The sequence below is a fragment of the Uloborus diversus genome, chromosome 4 (assembly GCF_026930045.1).
Source record: "Uloborus diversus isolate 005 chromosome 4, Udiv.v.3.1, whole genome shotgun sequence".
Lineage (NCBI taxonomy): Eukaryota > Metazoa > Arthropoda > Arachnida > Araneae > Uloboridae > Uloborus > Uloborus diversus.
In genome coordinates, this window is record NC_072734.1 from 160,430,489 (window position 1) to 160,450,400 (window position 19,912).

At 32.3% G+C, this 19,912-nt stretch overlaps 1 long non-coding RNA gene across 1 annotated transcript in view; it reads right to left on the minus strand.

Moving 5' to 3' along the window:
- LOC129221378 (uncharacterized) overlaps positions 1–19,912 on the minus strand; it is a 72,695-nt gene that overhangs the window by 26,520 nt on the left and 26,263 nt on the right. The window contains exon 2 of the long non-coding RNA XR_008580504.1: positions 12,796–12,837. This is a non-coding gene — a long non-coding RNA (uncharacterized LOC129221378). The remainder of the gene's footprint in view (positions 1–12,795; positions 12,838–19,912) is intronic.

Consider the following 19,912-nt stretch of genomic DNA (forward strand, 5'->3'; position numbering starts at 1 on the left):
TAATCGAGCTCTGATATTTTATCCTGCCCAACAACATCAAACACTCTCATTGAAAGGTAAAGCGAAAATTTTAAAAGAATTTAACAAGGATACAGAATTAACAAACTTTTAAAAAGTAGCATGTCCCTTATCCGAATTTCCTATTATAAAAATCATTGTTGATGAAGAAAAAAATCATCTGATGGGGGGGGGGGGAGGAATCTAGATTCTCTCAAAATTTTATAGAAAATTTACAAAAATGCAATTTTGAGTAAATCAAAAATTATGTGGAAATGCTCTTAAGCCTGTATTCAAAGAAAATCTGCAAAAAGATCTCGAGCTTTTCTTCCAGTACAACCTCGGGGGAAAAAAAAATGCAGATATTTTTTTTTCTCTGGATTTTCTCCAATTTATGACGTTGCTTCCACTTGCATTTCATTTGATTACTTTCGTTTCTAACATCAATTTTTCTTACATCGGGCCAAAAAAAAAAAGTTATATTTACAATAATTACTCGGATAGAGTCTTCTATCGTGCCATTAGACAAATCAAGTTACAATTTAGAATTTGGAAAACTCAAATCAAGCAAGGATGCCCCCCCCCTAAGAACAAGGGCGCAACCCCCTAAATACCGCAAAGACCCCCCCCCCCCCAGAAAAAGGAAAATGCCCATCAAAACACCTCCTAAAAATTTCAATGGCGCAGTGTGCGCTATAACCCCCCCCCCCCAGGTGGGCACCCCTGAATCAAGGACCTCTTGTGCAGGAAGCAACTGCAGGTCATTGCGAGTCAGTGAACCACCTGTTGGGAAACTCCTGCTATGTTTGGGCCTTCGCTAAAAGCTCAAAACAAAGAAAATTTGTGGATGGTTCTGGGTTAGTCACAAAAAGTTTGGAAAAGTAGCGTGTAGGATGCTGTCGTATTTGCCTCGATTCCGATGTAAAAAATTAATATTTTTGTTCGAATTGTTTTTTCACCCATACTTCTTGTTCATGTTTACCCATAGAGTTCTCCCTTCTCATATTAAATAATCTGGATCTGGAATGCTAGCAAATCGCCTCCACAATATCGACAAATGGGCAGTGTGTCCCAAAAGTCGAAAAGTTTCTTTGAACTCTTACCATTAAGGCAGGCGGGGATTAGCAATAATGGTGAGATGCCCGAGACACACAGCACAAAGCAACGTGCTGTAAAATGTTTTTTTTTAACCCCTACCTGAGACATACCTTACCACCTTAGAGCAATAAAGAGTAATACTTCGCGATTTTATTACCGAAACGAAGAAATGTAGCAATAATTTAGGTATTCGTCCGTTCCTCTCCGCTAAGTTGGAATGGCAGCCATGAATATTTACACATCATTACAAAATTTTGCTGCGGCATCCGCATACAACCCAACTCAACTTGTCCTTTACCGTGCCGCGTATCATCGGATCCAGGAAACATCATCATTCATTAAAGGCGAGCCTCTCATTGGCTGATTAAAACCCTATCAAATTGTCTCCAGCCAATGGCGAATCTCTCGCGGTTTGCGGAAACCACGCCCCCAACCCCGTGCGGATGCACATCACAATAGGGAAAACGTGGGCCTTTTGCCCTAAAATGGGAGGCGGGGGTGCAATCCGTGTTTGAAATACGACTTTCGGCCCCCCTGCTCGATCCCCTATATTTCATTTATTACTTTTAATCAAATGACATTGGGTTCTGTTATAGGATGGTTGCTTAGAAGCCCTACCTCTTCTCTCGATTTTCTTAACGTCTGATACGGAAGAAATTTTTCATCGGCTTCGTTGTTTCCATCAGAAAGTCGAAACTCAATTCAAATGAAAGAATTCAATTCCGCTGAAAAGCCCAAGACAACTCTCCGGATTCTAATCTGATGGATTCGATATCAGAAAGAGACTTCTACTCAAACATCATCTCGCGCATCAATCATATTAACGAAACAGGCCGCCTCGCGTAGGGCACGCAGTTTTTTTTAAATAAATATCATTTAAATTTTCGTATTTTCAAACTAAGAAGATGCTTGCATAGCACAGAAACGATTAACGCAGAACGCACCATCAAATCTCTCAAACATGCTGTTTCTTCTTTTTCCCCCTTCTTAGGGATTTAAATAATAATTTTCTTTCTTTATTTTTTTTTTAACAAATAAAATCAAATTTTCCAATTTTTTATACAAGAGAAAAACTTTTTTCAAAAATGTACATAAAATGGAGACAAATATTTTCAGACCACAACAAGCGAAAAAAAACAAATTCACACTCTATTAAAACATTCCTACTTTGTCTACTTTGTTACTTTCAACAATGCCGTTCAAAAAAGCAAAAAAAAAAAAAAAAAAAAAGCAGACGGTAATTGTATTAGATAATGTAAAGCAGTATAAAGCACTACGAACGATAATAAATTTATAAAAATGTAAAGCACAACAGACAATAAACTTACAAATACCAATGAAATATGCTATTCCTTGAACACAGACCGAAATTTATCCTAAATCCTGATGAAAATTAAACTTCAATCAAACCAATAATTCTAAAACAATGTCTGTCAAACCATCTATTGCTCATACTAGATTTTAAAAAAATGATTAAAGCGATACACACGTAGATGCGAATTTCTCATTAATTTTGATAAAAATCATAAATTAAAATTTCAAAAATATATTTTCAATACACACTCTTTTTATAATCGTGAATTAAAGGTATCAAAAATTTTCGAATGATTAAAGTGCAACAAATGTGGTTGGTTACATATTTGTCATTAATTCTGATAAAAATCATAAGTAAAATATTTAAACCTTTCAAATACGCACTGTTTGTATAGTAGTGAATTACATATATTAAAAACAATTTGCAAATGATTAAAGTGAAATAAACGCAGCCACGTATTTCTCTTTAATTCTGATAAAAATCAGAAGAAAAATTTGAATATTGATTGTGAATTAAATCAATTCAAAATAAGCATCTCCTAGTTTCCAAATGATATTATATTTTAATGCAAATTATTAATTTTAATGCAAAAAAGAAAGAAAGACCACACTAAAAAAATGAATTCAAATTTGTAAATAATATGTGTCTGCAAATACAAATTATTTATGTAATCCGGCTTCAAAAATCACCCTTCGATTTTTTATGAGTTGAGCTTTCTAGCCGAGAAACTTTTTAAAACTTATTATTGAAGAGATAAGAAGTTAAATCAAATAAAAATTATATGCATCTAATGCAATCGCAAATTTAACCTATATTTTAATACGAATATAAATATGAAGGAAAGAAACTTGAATCTGGATTAGTCAAAATATATCATTCTTATAAAAACTGAAAATAAAAATTATTAAAATATCTACATTTATTATGACTACTAATTCACGCTAATAGTAGCCCAATCAAAATGAATTTCCAGTTACGAAGTTTAATATTTTTAAGCACATACTTTTATTTAAGAATATATAAGTTGAACTGCTACAATTAGAAAAATCCACATTTAACACATCGCTAAATGATCTGAAATTTTGACAAAAAGAAAAAATTATCACCATAATTGTGGAAATTTCTTTTTATTTCTGCTACGTATATAAATTTAAATGATTTTTTTCCTTCAATATAACATAAGCAGTTGTGTGTTTGGGAGGGGGGGGGGGTCCAAAAAACTACTTTAAATTTTAATACAAATTGAGTTTCAGATTGCGGATGACAGAAAAATATTATCTTTTTTACTTTGCTTATATGAAACTAGCTAAGGAGGACTACTAATGCTACAAATAATGTACATTAATGATGACAACTAGTAATACAGTGAAGCGCAGTTTATACGTTTCTCTTTTATACGTTTTACTCATTTATACTTTTTAAAAATTTGTCCCTGTAGAGTCCAATCCACATTAACGTGCACCTGTTGCACGTTTTTTTTTTTTTTTCATTTTATACGCTTTTTTCACAATCCTGTCAAAAACGTACAAACGGTGCTTCGCTGTATTTGTATTTATTAAACCTCACAATGAATTGTAACACAAAGTAAGGTTCGTATCATTGTATTTTTTTTTTTTTTTAAATTTTTCCCAAAAAAAAAAATGAATGTGTTGTTCAATTTTATTGTGATAATTTATAAATTTTGAATCAAATGGGTGCACCAGAGAGAATTTGAAACTATTGGTTAGGTGTAATAAATCGAATCAGAGTGCTTTCTTGTTGTACGCAAAAGTAATTTTATTTTTTTTTTAAATCAGCCGATTAATTGGCTAAATTCAATTGCCATACTTTTTTCTACTAAATAAAAGTAACTTGACTAATAAGTAGAATCATTTTAGTAACTAATTAGGAGAATCAATCATTTTTCCAGTCAGCTAAAATTGGACGATTATAGATAATCAGCAAAGTGGCCGATTACCGACTACTGCCGATTAACCAGAACACTAATAGTTTTAACCTTTACAGTTAAGGTCTCCTTTTTTAGAAATAAGGACCCTTTTTTTTCAAGGGATAAACTAAAAAAATGTTGGGAGCCCTAGCAGAGACATTGCCGGGACAGTATCACTGGGTTTTCAAGTTTTCTTTTTCTAAGTTATCCTATATGACTACAGTAAACATTTAACACAGGATTATTAAATCTGCTGTCCGTATATATTCAGCTTAAAAAAATAAATTCAGGTTACGTATCATAAGAAATTAGGTTTAATTACTTTATTAATTCTTATTTTTTTATTTTTAAATTTTTACAAGTAGGGCAAAAATTTGTTTTGAAAACTACAGTGCTTAAAAAAACAGTGTATTCGTAATAAAACTTTTACTAAAACATTTTTTAATTTCTGGCAGTAAATTTGTACTTTAAAAAAAAGTGGAACATTTTCACCTTTTTTTTGGGGGGGGGGGGGGCTAAATAATAATCAAAAATAAAATATTTTTCTATTGAACAACTTTCTATATTAACCAAATAAATAATCATTTTCCAATTAAAAATATTTTTGATGAATGAATGAGTAAATAAAAGAGTCAATGAGTAAATGAATAGGTAATGAAACAATAAATGAATAAATAAATAATTAATTAATTAATATATGAGAAAAAAATAAGTGAGTGAATAAAATAGTAAATGAGTACGAAAATAGGTGAGTGAATGAATAAATAAGCGAATTATTTAATGAGAAAATGTAAACCAATTAATTACTAAATGAATAGGTAAATGATTTAATTATTTATTGAATAAGGCAATAAAATAAACTATTTCACTTTGTGTCCGCATGCACTTGATGAACTCTAAAAAAACATTAAAAATAAAAATAAGCCTAAAATTAAATAAGTAAATAATGCACCAAATATTAGTAGGTCTGAATTAATATTTAAAATGTTAATAACAAGAACTGGATCAGTTATATATATATATATTCTTTTTTCTTTTGACTTACAACGAAATATTAGAATATAAGTATCAATACTTGAAAATTGCTTGTATTATCATATGCTTTGATCCTCAGGGCTCTTTCATGGCCAGAATAGACGACAACTGTTAATACATAGGTAAAATATTTCCAAATAGCTGGTGCTAAAAACTGAATGAATATTTAACCATTTCACTTTCCCTCGCTATTTCACTTTGCCCCACATTCCCCTACTTTGACCAGATGATAAAAACCTATTCAACGTAATAGGATGCTTTTATTATGACCTCATCTTCTCCCAAAAGTTAATTGGATTTAAATTTAGATTTTAGATGCTTTTCTTAATCACACAATCCAAATCCTAAAAAATTTAATCCATATTGAATTTCTAGACAGGATATTATAAAAATTAGAATTTATTAAACACATTTTATCTATATAAAACTAGTCATTGTTTAAATAGCAAAAAAAAAACACACACACACACACACACACACACAAATTCATTGATGTGATTTATTCTAAAATAAAATCTTTTGACCATAAGAATGCGGGAAAAATTGAAAATTTTGAAATTTCAAGCACAAACAATTCATTTTGAGTTTCATAACATTTACAATGCAATTAGTTTTTTCCTTTAAATATTTCTTGTACTCAGTGGTCCCGCATGAAAACACTAACTTCGGTAATAAGCTGTTAAAATTTAATATCCCTGTGGTCCAAAGTATTATTCGTTACTTTTCTCACTAAACTGTTAATGTATACATAAGAAAGGCAAAATTATATCGATAACATTAGTTGATAAACAATTAGAGGAAATGTTAAAGTTAAAATTTTAATGAATTTTCATTTAATGTGTGTGATATATACACACATATGTATAAATGCTTGTAACAATCGTTAAAAAAATGGAAAAGAAAAAACTTTTCTGTCAAAAATGATTTAACAATTTACAAATATCACATCCCACTCAAAATTAACAGTTGAATGATAATTCGTTTAGTGTGAATAATTCTGGGCGTTTTGAACATAGAAAGTTACTTTAAGTAAAGAAACAGAAGGACTAATTTTTTAATAGTAAAAGTTTTATGCATGTATCTCTGCTAAGAAGAAAAAATGATATGAATTCCATATGTTTTGAATATTTTACACTTTTTATGCTTTCTAAGAAAATATAACTATTTAACTATCTTAATTTGTAAATTATCAATTCTTCAACTTTCTTCAATTTCCAGGGGGGAAAAAACACGGAAAAAATTTATTCGCACCGCTTCAAAATTCTCTGAAAGTCTACATCTCTATACCAGGGCCGTAACTAGACTTTTATTTGGGGGAGGATTTTACCAAGCACATTTCTCGGGGAATCTGTATGATTATTAAAATTGTATTTCATTCATATATGTTTTTTTTTCCACTAATTTATTTAGGGGGGGGGGTGCCGCTTTATTGGCATTAATACAAGCAAATGTAAAAGATGACTATGACTTATTTTTTAATGAAGGGGAGAAGTCTGATGTGCACACTATATAACTTCTCTCCTGTTAAATATTTGATGTTTTTTTAACAACTCGAAAAAATAAATGCGTGTAGCATTCGAAGTAATACTTCTGAAACTCACACTTTTCCGACTTTGTGAACGTTGTATTGTTTTATAACAAAAGATGAAAATGAATACAACAGATAAAGCACTGAGTTTGTACACTTCTTCAATAACGATTATTTCAGTTTTTAAATGAAATTAAAAAATAAATGAATAAGAATTTTTTCAGCAAAAAAAGTGTAATAAAAGCAATTTTAGGAATAGTTTTGGAAATTTTCGGGGGGGGGGGGGGTTGAACCCTAAAAACCTACCCCTTAAATTAGGCCCTGCTCTATATGACTCGATACAAATTAAGAACCTCAAATTCTCTGTCAGTTTAAAAACGAAGTTCATGTAGTAACTTCGTTTCATTTTACACTCTCAGAAACGCCTGCTCAAAACTCATGAAACTTCCGTCGTATTTGACGAAATTCCTCCGTGAAAAACACCCCGAGTAAACTTTTCATCGAATTCACAAACACTTCGTAAGAGTTGAGCATGAGTTTCTGAACCAGCAAAAGAAGAATCGTCGAAAATGAAGAAATTCGCTGATCACGATTGAAGAATCCTCCAAAGGGAGCGTTTTATTTCTGAGAGTGTAAGTAAATTAAAAAATATATATATTTATGAATCATTCAATGTAAAAACAAAAAGGAAAATACATATTAACAGAACACAGCAATTAATGAAATAAAAATTATTCAAGTACTAAACTTGTATTGTAATTTTTCTAATCTCGTCTCTCTCTTTTTTTAATGTGTTAAAATGTGCAAAGAATCACGGACATAAAATGTTCCAAACGCATGCTCCTGGAAAAAAAAAACATTTTATAAAATAACTGTATTTATGTTGTTGTCGTCATGTATCTGTAGCCGGTAATTTGGAGTGCGCTGCTTCACTTCTCCCAATGTACCGTAATTTGATGTGAAGTCTGGTTTCCACAGTACACACATGCTCTAAGGACCCGTTTATAGAGAAGGTAACCATTTATAGCACAACAACACAAAGAAGGGACAAGGACAGGAGAGAGAGAGTGTACATCCATGCCCGAGCCAGGATTCGAACCCGGGACCTCCCCAACGCAGTCAGACTCCTCTGATCAGGAGCGGCATTTCAACATTACATTTGGGGGGTCGAGCTTCTTAAATATGAGTTACCTCAGTATGGTACAAAACGCACACTGACTAACAAGAGGTGGTCATAAAACTAGTCTAATATTAACAATCAATAATGTTTAAAAACATGATAACTTACAAAATGTATTGAAATTTATGATAAAATCTTAATTCATTTTATATGAAACAACTTGATACTACAGTTTTTACCTTTTAGTGAATTTTTAATGAATGTTTTTCGGAATTCAGAAGAACAGGAAATCATGCACTAATCCATCAATGCTCAGGGTAGCGCTCTTTTTGCGGTAAAGCTAAAGATAAAAATTTTTTGATCCATGGTGCTCCGACAAAAGGTCTCTAACCTCCTGAGACATAAAAATGATCTTACTCAACTAGCTGAGCTGGTTGGATTAGTTAAAAAATTAATTGAGGTAACAAAGCTATGCATAAAAATACACTTTTCAGATCTTGCTCTTCAAAATTACCCAAGCAACTTAAAAAATTGCGAGGGTCTTCAGTTTTCATCATTGAATAATCTAGCCTCTATCTACAAAACAATGCTTCGTGACTCATTGAAATATTTTATTTTTTGTTTTCAACATCCGGATAATATAGAGCAAACAATACAGAAAAATATTCATCAAATCTTGAGTTATTTTCATTAAAAATGAATCTATTGGTTTATACAAAATATTAAATCAATATTTAACTTTTCATCATCATGGAGATATTTGTTACATATCCTAAATTGATTTTTTTTTTTTTTAATTGGAGCAGAATAAGATTTTTTTTGAAAAGTTACACGCTTGGTTGAAATAAACATACAAGTTAAAATCATTAACAGTTTCAATTGTAGACTGAACTGAAACTTGAATAGTCAAAAAATAACGGTAACGGATTGAAGATGTTTTGATAGAGCAAAGCATTGTTCAAAAACTTTCCACGATATACACAAATTAAATAAAATTTAAACGAAGCCATTCATGTTAGAGGGCACCAGCTTTCTCACACTGTAAAAAAAATTCGGAAACGTTTCTGAGTATATCGTGCAGCTGCGGTTCATGAAATTTTCAAAAACGTTTCTGAGTATTTCGGAATTCTCTTTCTGTAATGTCCGGAAACGTGTCTGAGTATTTCGGAATCCTCTTTCTGTAATGTCCAGAAACGTGTCTGAGTATTTCGGAATCCTCTTTCTATAATTTCCAGAAATGTTTCTGAGTATTTTGGAATCCTCTTTCTGTAATTTTCAGAAACGTTTCTGAGTATTTCGGAATCCTCTTTCCGTAATTTCCAGAAATGTTTCTGAGTATTCTGTGCAGCTGTGGTTCATGAAAGTTTCGAAAACGTTTCCGAGTATTTCGGAATTCTCCAAACAATTTTCAAAAACGTTTCTGAGAATTTCGGAATCCTTTTTCCGTGATTTTTTCTAAAAAATAATTCTTTTTTAATAGTATTGCATGCCATATCAGTTTCAATTCTTTGATATCTAAGAGCAATGAAACAAGCAATTTTAGAATTATTCGTGGATTTTTTTTTTTCTGAATTTCTAATGACAAATAGCATGGTTAACAGCATAACATATGCACAGTTATAAATTTTTGAAAATTTCTGAAATAATATAGTAGTTTCATTCATAATCACAAAATCGTCGGGGGAGGGAAGGGGAGCACTTTCTCAAAAGTGGGATTGTTAACAATATTAAACTTCAGTTTTTCTCTCAATATTTTCAAGACAAAATTATCAACATACTGTATTTTTAATGCAGAACTTAAAAACATATCTTGTATCAAACTTGATAGCTTTTATTTTCGGATAAAATTTGACAGAACTTACCTACACTTTTCGTTCCGAAATTATTTCACGTCAAGTCAATTTCTTTGACGAACAAAGTGTACCGAAAAGTACCAACAGAGAAATTGATGAATTTAAATATGACACCAAAGTCCCCCTGCTGGAACCATTCGGGTTTATTCCTCTGTTCTTGCCCTTTTCCAGTTTATCACAAATATAGATACTTAATCAAAATAGGTTACTGATTTAGAGTGTGCGCAAAATGCATTATATATTTTATTTATTAAAACATTGAACTCTATTACATGATTATTCCATTTCATATATACGAGAGCTCCCCCCCCCCCACACACACCATAAGAGTGATGGTGCACACATAAAATGATATAAAGCGCCCCCCACCTTAAAAAAAAGCAATCCCATGAAAATGTCAATGGCACAGTCTGCGTGGTGAACGCCCCTCGTCTTCTCACCATATGTGCATTGCACATTAATAACATAGTATTTAAAAACTGATCACTTTTAAAACGATGACATGAAATAATATTACTTTTTATTTCAGCATGTAAATGCAGCTGTTCCATTTTTGCCACTGACTCATTTCTCCTGACTGTCCTACATTAAACTAGTATATCCACGAAGGAAATGTTATTTTCGGAACTAATGTCAAGGAATTTTTTTATTGTTAACCACATTTAACAAAATGAATAAGCAGATGAATTAATTTCATAACTATGTTCTTACTAATAGATAACATGGTCATTTTCTAATGGTATAAATATTTTTAAATGAATGAATAAATTATAATAAAAAAAGATAAATTATACCGGAACATTTTTTGTGAAGCATATTACAATACTAGAAAATATTTGCATTACCATATTTCTAATGAATTAAACAATTGATTTTTTTTTTCTTTTTGAACCAAAATGTATGTACATCCAAGTATTTCGAAATAACTTTTCTGTGATTGCTTCTCAAATATAAATCTTACTTCTTTTGCGTAATTAATCAGTTTCAGTTAGTTACAACAAATAGTACACCGCGCACATAGGTATGTAGGATAACTTTAAATTAATTCGATAAACCCAAAAACAGTTACAATTGGAGCCTCATCAAATGCAAATCAACAAAAATATAAATGTATATAACAACATGTTTTAAAATATTCATTAATACTTACAAGTGAACATGAGCGGAAGAAAATCTAAGTACCTCCATTACAACTGAATAAGTAATCCAAAGGGTTTCGTTTCATTAAGTATAAACACGGATGTTGAAACTATTCACGCTTGAACACACAATATATATCTAATTATGGTCGCATTGGAAATTGTAAAGAAGCAAATGGTTATTAACTAACTTAATAGCTGCGTACATCGTCTAAAAAATCAAGGGCAGTCCAAAATGCAAAGGCGTAAAATTAGTTTCGACACATTTTACTACTCTCTAGACATGAAATAACAAGCAATCCAATGCTCTGCAGCAACCATAGATAAGAAAAAAAGAAGTTCTCGTTATTTCCGACTCATTGGCGCCTGTGTTGTAAGGATGAAATAGGTATCGAAGCGTTGCGTCATCACTTCCGCTTCTAGATATCTTGAAATAACAAAAAGCTTTCTGAATATTGAGGAATTCGCTATTGGATGAAGGATTCCTACTATTTCGGAAACGTTTCCGATATATCTAGAAACGTTTCCGAAATTTGTTACAGTGCACTATTGAAAGAATCGTTTTGCAATAATTCTGCCAGGCGTCAAATCACTGCTTTGAAATTATTGAGAAATGCTTTATTGTTTTAACTATATTGAAGACCATCTTGTGTCAATCCGAGTCATAGTTAAAGAAGGAATTTGTTGATGTGTGATGTTTATGTTTTCAAAAATAGCGTGTATTTTTAAGAAGTTTTTGTGAATGAATGCTATGTATTGAGTAGCTGGAATGTTTCTGTACTTGAAAAAAGCAATATACACTCAATAAATAAACATACACTTAAAATATGAGCGTAAAATCAATGTTATGTCTCAAGGAATTTTCTTTTGAAAATCATGCACACCACTTGCTTGCACGGCCTCTCATACTGTATCTACCATCGTTCCAGATCCAAGTCCGGATCTGCGTTCCCATAGATCCCGCAGTGGGGAGGGGGGGGGGCCATGTCCTTAAGGGGCCAAACGACCCAAGAAATTGAAAAAAAAAAGCACTAAGGCTTGCAAATATACACTGCTGGCCATTGGGAAGAGGCCCTACAGATTTTGTTGCAGGGGTCCCGAAATTTATAGATCCGGGCCTTATCGTTACACTGGGCACACACAATCAGGAATTTAGCCTTATATATAGGAAAATTACTTCTTAAGTTAAAGCTCACCATGGTTATACGTCATTTTTTTCTGTGCTGAAAAAGCCAGAAAGTGTTTCATGCATTCAACGGAGAACACTTGTTTGTGCCTGGTAATGTGTCGAGTTTCATCAACTATTTACTGAGAATGAGAGCGATTTTTTAAAAATGAAGAATGATTTGCGATTAACAAAAATTGAATTTACCCATTTTTTATCATTCTGCTAAAAAAAATTTGGGGGTGCGACCGCCCCCTCTTGCCCCTCCTATTTGCCGCCCCTGCCTCTGATCACTAGAAAGGGTGGCCAAAAAATGTTTCGAAAGTCTAAATTAAACTACCAAATTATTTAAAAATAGTTTTATGCAGGCAATAATATCTTTAAAGCAACTTTCATTACTTTATAGTATTTTGAATGAAATTGCTTCTCGCAAAGAAAGGAGAAGAACAGGAGAGGGAAAGTACACTCTTGCCCGTGGCCGGGATTCGAACCTGGGACTTCCCTATCGCAGTCAGTCATTTACAACAAAGCAAAATTTGTTTTAAATTGGGTTTCATTAATATTTTCATTTTAAAAGATATTCAAAGAGAAATCAGAAAATTTTGGGCTTTTACTTACATAATTCTGATAACTTCTACAATAAAACTTAAAAGGTGACACCTGTAAAAGATATGAACGTTAGATTGAATGTAAAATACAGTTACATTATATTTTACATAATTCTCTTTACAGGTATAACATATAACTGACGGGAAAACATTAGAAAGAGGTTATGTTATAAATGACTTAATATCCGCTAGACAATGAGGCATTGTTTTCAATGAATGTTTATATATGATAGATAAATTACGCTCTATTATGATCCGACTGATAATATTTTGCATCAGATTAGATTTTTATTGCAGATCTAGTATTGATAATGTAGGATTTTGACAGGTATCACAAACGTACCATCTTAACCAATCAAGTTGTACGATTGTCGAAGAAAAACAACGAACTCGAAACAAGGTGTTGGTTCAAAATATTCCAAGTTAATGGTTAGCAGATTACGTTATGTAAGTTAAATAGTGAAAAAAAAAAATGCTTTGTTATTGAACAATCATGATTGCTTATTGTTCTCACTTGACCATATAGTGTTGGTGTCCATGTCCTATCCCTTTTGAAGTTCACCGACCTACGCGTGAGGGTGCTCTTCGTCTATTTCGTCTGGAATTGACTTTACTTATACCCCGACCCTCACACCCTCGACCGAAACAAACCTTTTTGGACAGAAACAACATCCAGCCTCTGGTATCAATTTGAATTTTTACATCTTGAATTCAAATTATGTTTTTCGCAATTATGATTGTGATATGAGCCATTTACAGGAACAAGAAACCGAACGAGTAGGGTCCTATCGCAATTAGTGATTGCGAAAAGCATAATTTGAACTCATGGCGTTAAAATTCAAGCTAATGCCAGGTGCTGAATGCTAGATGTTATGTGCTGGATGTGCTGTTTTCTTAATCATTTGAAATTTGAGCATTAAATGTAGTTTACTCTAAAAAAAACATATCACAAGAAGAACAACGTTTTAAAGCATGCATCTGAAACGAAAATTTGAGTAAGTGTGCTGAAAAAGATGACTAATATTGGAAGGAAAAAAATGTTTACAACCGTCATTACAAAGTTGTATCTAAACAAATCACCTCCTACATCATATGAACTGCAATCAGATCAAAAATATTTGATGTTTCGAAAACTTTTTATGGGTAGTTTAAAACCACAGGATCAGGTGATGTGGAATGGGATTTTAAAAAATGCAGTTTTCAATTGTGTGTTAACCAACAAGAAAAAGCCTGTTTATTTGTATGATACATTTTACATTTCTTCAAGTACAATCCTAAAATAATCACATTACTTCGTAGAAAAGTCTCTGTTAATAAGTCTGTTTTATACCTTATTTCATCTTATGCGTGGGATGAAATTAGTGTTTATTAGTTGCTGTATTAATTGGTGTATTGGTGGAGCGGTTTTAAATTGTTTCGTCAAATTAAAATCGCAGAAAGCATCGGAAGATTTTATCTTTTTTTTTCTTTACTAATAATAAAGCTGAAAGTCTCTCTGTCCGGAGGATGTCTGGATGTCTGTAGGATGTCTGTGACGCGCATAGCGCCTAAACCGTTCGGCCGATTTTCATGAAATTTGGCACAAAGTTAGTATGTAGTATGGGGGTGTGCACCTCGAAGCGATTTTTCGGAAATTCGATGTGGTTCTTTTTCTATTCCAATTTTAAGAAAAATAATATCATAAGATGGACGAGTAAATTACGAAATTATCATAACGTGGAACCGTAACATGGGCACAAGCCAATTGACGAGATACGAAATTATCATAACGTGGAACCGTAAGATGGGTACAAGCCAAATTCAACATACATTATTTGTAAATATACAGGAGAACCAAATGACCTTTTCATTTTTCTACTACGGGCAAAGCCGAGCGGGTACCACTAGTTTTAAATAAAACTAATTTTAAATGAATGAAAACTAATTTTAAATGAATGAAAACTAATTTTAAATGAATGTAAATTGAGCAACATATTCTGTGTGAGATTTCATCGCATATAAAACAATTAATGAAATCTACAAGTGTTGAAAGTTATTCCACTTATACGTTTTATACTATGCTTTCTTTATCAACCTGCACTTCATTATTAAGGCGGGTGATGCTGCAGTTGATGTGACGAGTGTTCGCACTTAAAATTTTGTCACACATTTTGAGCGAAATAACTGGACTTGGTTCAAAATTCTGGCAGTCTTTTTCTAGATCCCCCTTCTTATATGTTCTAAAAATTGCATGGCAGAAGCTGATCCTGATTTATTGCTAGCGGATGATGTTTTTCTTTGAAATGTCAAGCAACTTTCAACAAAGTCCAATGCGACTTTTTGACTAGATTGGTTTCTACAATTTTCAATAAGTTTAAGTATCTGAACCATTAACATTCTTGTCCCTTGGAATCTTGAACAGATAAAGCACTTCTACTATTAAAAATTTTCTGTTCTTTGGAGTCTTTAACAGATAATAATTTCGTTATAAATCTCACTGAGTACTCGTTAGAAATTTTAATGAATTGCATTCCATAAGTCACTCTTTGAGAGCACCCAGATCACCAGTAGAATATTTCTTGCTACTTTTTGCTATGTAAGTTCTGGGCACAAGAAAAATAGTACACTGACCGCCGTTTATTTGAATCATGTTTGTTTTGAACAGTTTTGATTCATTAAAGCGGCTGATTCAATAAAGCAAAGATGTATAATTATTTTTTAATGGAATTGTACACATAATTTAAGAAAACTTAGTTTGATTTTCAGTCAAGCAAGATAAAGAATCCTTAAAGTTATGTCGTTTACTCAAAGCATCCATTCCTTGAAGAATTTTACTGTAAAACAGTATGGAAAAGCAATTATAAAGTTCAAATTTTAACCTATCTGCATCGAAAAATGTATCTGCTGTTTATTTCTAAACACAGGTAGTAATTAATTTAGACTTTTTTTTTCAATGTCCTAAAACTACATATAGTCCTCGGAATTCGCACCTCGTTGCTCCAAGGTAAACACGACCGGTGACAAGACCTAAAGCGCAGAAATCCCGTCGACACTGTCCCTCTTCATCTCACTTGATTTGTTTGACTTTTCCAAGAAAACTCACTAAAAGTGTGCGACACCCTGCGGTTCCCTATTTACCAAAAAAAAAAAAGCTTTTTACAAAGGAAAAAAGGCTGCACTGATTCACCACTTAGTTTTTGGAAATGGTTAGTCAGATACGCTTGATTCATTTAAGCGGCGAGTTTGATTCAAATATCCGGCAGTTTTTGATCTTAAAGCGTGATACCGTTCCGTCTTTGAGGATTTGGTTCATAAAAGCGGCTGATTCAAATCAACTGAGTCAATTACCCGACGCTCACGATAAGAAAAATTAAAAAAATAAACAAAAAAAATCCTTAAATATTTCACAAAATCTGTTACATTATCAGACAGCGTAATTTTAATTAAAGCGCATTAATACGTTATTAATGTTAACACCAATTTTAATGGGAGCTTTTATATTGAATGCAGCAAATTTTTAACAACAAATACTTGAATAATATTCCAATCTGTTGCATAAAACGATGCTTTTTTTAAATGTTACCTGTTCAATTTATGTTTAAAGTTTATTATTTTTCCAGCCTATTTGTTTTAATTTCCAAAGAACCAGTGCTGTAGCTAGGCACTGATGTAAATGTAAGGTACGACCCCTGAAAAGTTCGCCAATACAAAGCATCAACTGTGTTAATATTGCTTCTCAGAACACATTATTTCGTGAAACAGAGAGTAAAAGTTTGATAGCTAAATTATAATAAAATCACGAAACAAAGTTTTACAAATCGTTGTAAATGGTGGTTTGTTCTGACTTTGAAATGTTTTCCGTGAGACAATGGAAGTACTGTCCAACCACGGATTGTATGGAATTTTCAAACGTCCAGATAAGACGAATCTATCTGAATGAGGTGGAAAAGTAAAAACTTGATGCGCGAATTCTGCTCATTTGTATAAGACTCTGCTTCAGCAAAAGCTGACATCGCTGAAAATAATAGATTCGTTCATTTACGGCTGTAAAACGGATGTTTGTCTTTCCATACAATCCGTGGTCAGACAGTAAGTTAAAATTTTGGCGATGTGATAGAACTTTGTTAACATTTCCAACAACTTTATATAAAGTCTAGTGAAAATACACATACAGGTGCGCCCATATACAAAATTTTGAGTTGAAATTTTCCACATGGTTTAGCAGAATATTTTCACCGTGAAAACCGATTTCAGTACAGATTAGAGATCGTAAATTTTGTCATTTTTATTAATAACTTATTCATAAATGGCTGGAAATATTTTTTAAAAACATTTTTGCAAAGAAAAAAGCACTAAAAGCAAGGAAGTTCTCATTTCAAAGGAGGGGCTTGAGCAGCCCTCTCTTGCCCCCCTATATGGGCGCCCTTATACATATACACAAAAAAAGAAAGAAAACGAAAAAAGCATTAAAAAATGACCGTTTTGATTCATAGAAAGTTAGGTGGGGTAGAAAGAACTAGACCTAGTGATCTCGGTAACGAGCTATAAGAAAAAAATCACTCAATGGACATGGAAGTTTTTTATTAAATTAAACATTTCACCTTTAAAAGCACACAATTAATATTACTTGCCCAAAGTGCACATCAATATTACTAGAATTTTTCTAAGGTATGAATACACCCTTCGACCTGTTTTAGAGGAGTGAAAATACGAATGGAATAAAGGCCACAATAAGAGTGATAAACACTGAAAAACTTATTTTATACGCATGAAAGAAATGGAACTAGGCCACAAAAGAAGTACGTAATATATGCATTGTTTGGATTTTTAATATTTATAACGCTTGACAATCGTTTTTAAAAATTACAAAAAATTCAAATGTAATATTTTGTAATACATTATCGTTTGCAAATGACCTTGCGCAATGAACACACGTAGCACCATTTTCATCTTCCCTTTAACTTCCCTATTATTGCCTTTCTGAAGAAAAATTAAATTGCTTGCGTACTTCGCTCTATGATTGTGCCCTACCCTACCCCATATTGCGCTCTTCTCCAATCCGGTTTTCATTCTTAACCACCACACGCACTAATTCTAATTGAAATTGAATAAATACCGAAAAAACATGCAGAGGAATGAGGGGCAAAGTGAAATATTTAAGATGACTTACTTTTTTCAAAATGTTTTAAGAACACGCATAAATTATAATTGAAATTGAATAAATACTGAAAAAACATGTGGTGGGATGAGGGGCAAAGTGAAATAGTTAAGATAACTTACTTTTTTAAATGATCAAGTGGGAGATTTATTCTGAAAGTTTCGGCACATAAAGGAAAAAATATATATTTTTAAATAAAACTTGCATTGAAACATTATTTTTTATTTTTGCCAGTAAATTTGTACTTCCAAAAAAAAGGTGGACATTTTTCGCTTCTTTTTTTCATGGGGCAAAGTGAAAAATGCAGTTTTTTCTGATGAAATATATTTTTCTATCGATTATCAAAGACGTATTTGATCAAAGACAAAAGCAAATGAAATAAAGAATGAATAAATGAAACACTAAAAGTATGAATGAATTAATAAACGAGTAAAAATAAATCTGGAAATGAAATAAAGAATGAATAAATGAAACACTAAAAGTATGAATGAATTAATAAACGAGTAAAAATAAATCTGGAAATGAAATAGCGAATGAATAGGAAAATAAGTGAATGTATCAATGAATGAATGAATAAACAAGGGATTACTTAATTAAGGAATATAAATGAAATAATTAGCAATAAATGAATACGTAAGTGATTTGATAAATGATTGAATAAGCAAATGAAATGAATTGTTTCACTTTTCCCCGTATGCACTTGACTAACTGTACAAAGCATTTAAAATACTAATCCCACCAAAAACATTCTGTAAAAAACTAGCCAAGTCTCGATGGAGCTGTTTGTTTATCTCTAAAAAGTAATGAAATCTAGACAAAGTTATGACAAGTCGAAGGTTCCTTACTGCAATTTCTTTATTGTCATAGTTAATGTAGTGTGACTTGGCCGTTAAACATTCTTTATACGTTAGTGGGTACAGGTCAATTTTGTTTACACGTTTTCCAAGTGGCAATTTTCCATCGTCAATGGGTAGCGGTTCTGGCGACAGATTGGTGTAATCGTGTCATGGAGCACCTGGTTTTGTACCCTTGTTACCCTTTAACGGCCAAGTCACACAACATTAACTATGACAATAAAGAAATCGCAGTAAGGAACCTTAGACTTGTCATAACTTTGTCTAGATTTCATTACTTTTTAGAGATAAACAAACAGCTCCATCGAGACTTGGCTAGTTTTTTACAGAATGTTTTTGGTGGGATTTCACTTCTTTTTGTAGAAACATTTAATTTGTGTAATATTCGAGTAGACTAAAGTTAAACTAAATTAAATTAGAAGATGTGTCCCACTACGCTGGACTTTTGCAATGACAGTCGATTTTTTTATGCACCAATAGTAGAAGGGGCCATTACCATATCTCTAATACAGCTGAAACCAGCTGAGGGTTCTTCATTAGATACTTCAGACTTTCGATTTTTGACATCAAATGAAGCGGCCAACCAAATTGAATATTTTTTGTAAAGTCGGTATGTCGATCTCTAATAGTTTGGTCTAATAGCCAGATCTTCGATTATCCTAGTTTTTATAGTTTTCCCTTTATGTGCCCATTAAACCCTAGCTCTGTACCAAATTTCACCTCTCTGAGTTTATGGGAAGTACTAGTTCTATTTTGATGATCATGAGTGAGTGAGTGTCATAAATGCGAAACTTTGCTTTCGCTTAACTTCGGAACTAAATGACCTACAGACTTGAAATTTCGGATTTTAAGTATGTGATTATAGCTTACTGGATGACGAAAATTTCTGCGTTCTGGTCTCATCAGAAGGTTCTCAAATAGGGGCCTGAAAATGCGACGAAATGGTTCCAGTAAAGATGGTACGGCAGTGTTTGCTTCGCGCTCGACTTGGCGGGGGCACTGCCGTGCCCCCCGATAAGCATAATATTTAATAAATAAATACTGCACTGAACATTGAAGTCTCAACACACACACATTTATCACATTGTAAGTCTCAATAAATATTTAAACTGTTAATAACAAAAACTTTATCAATT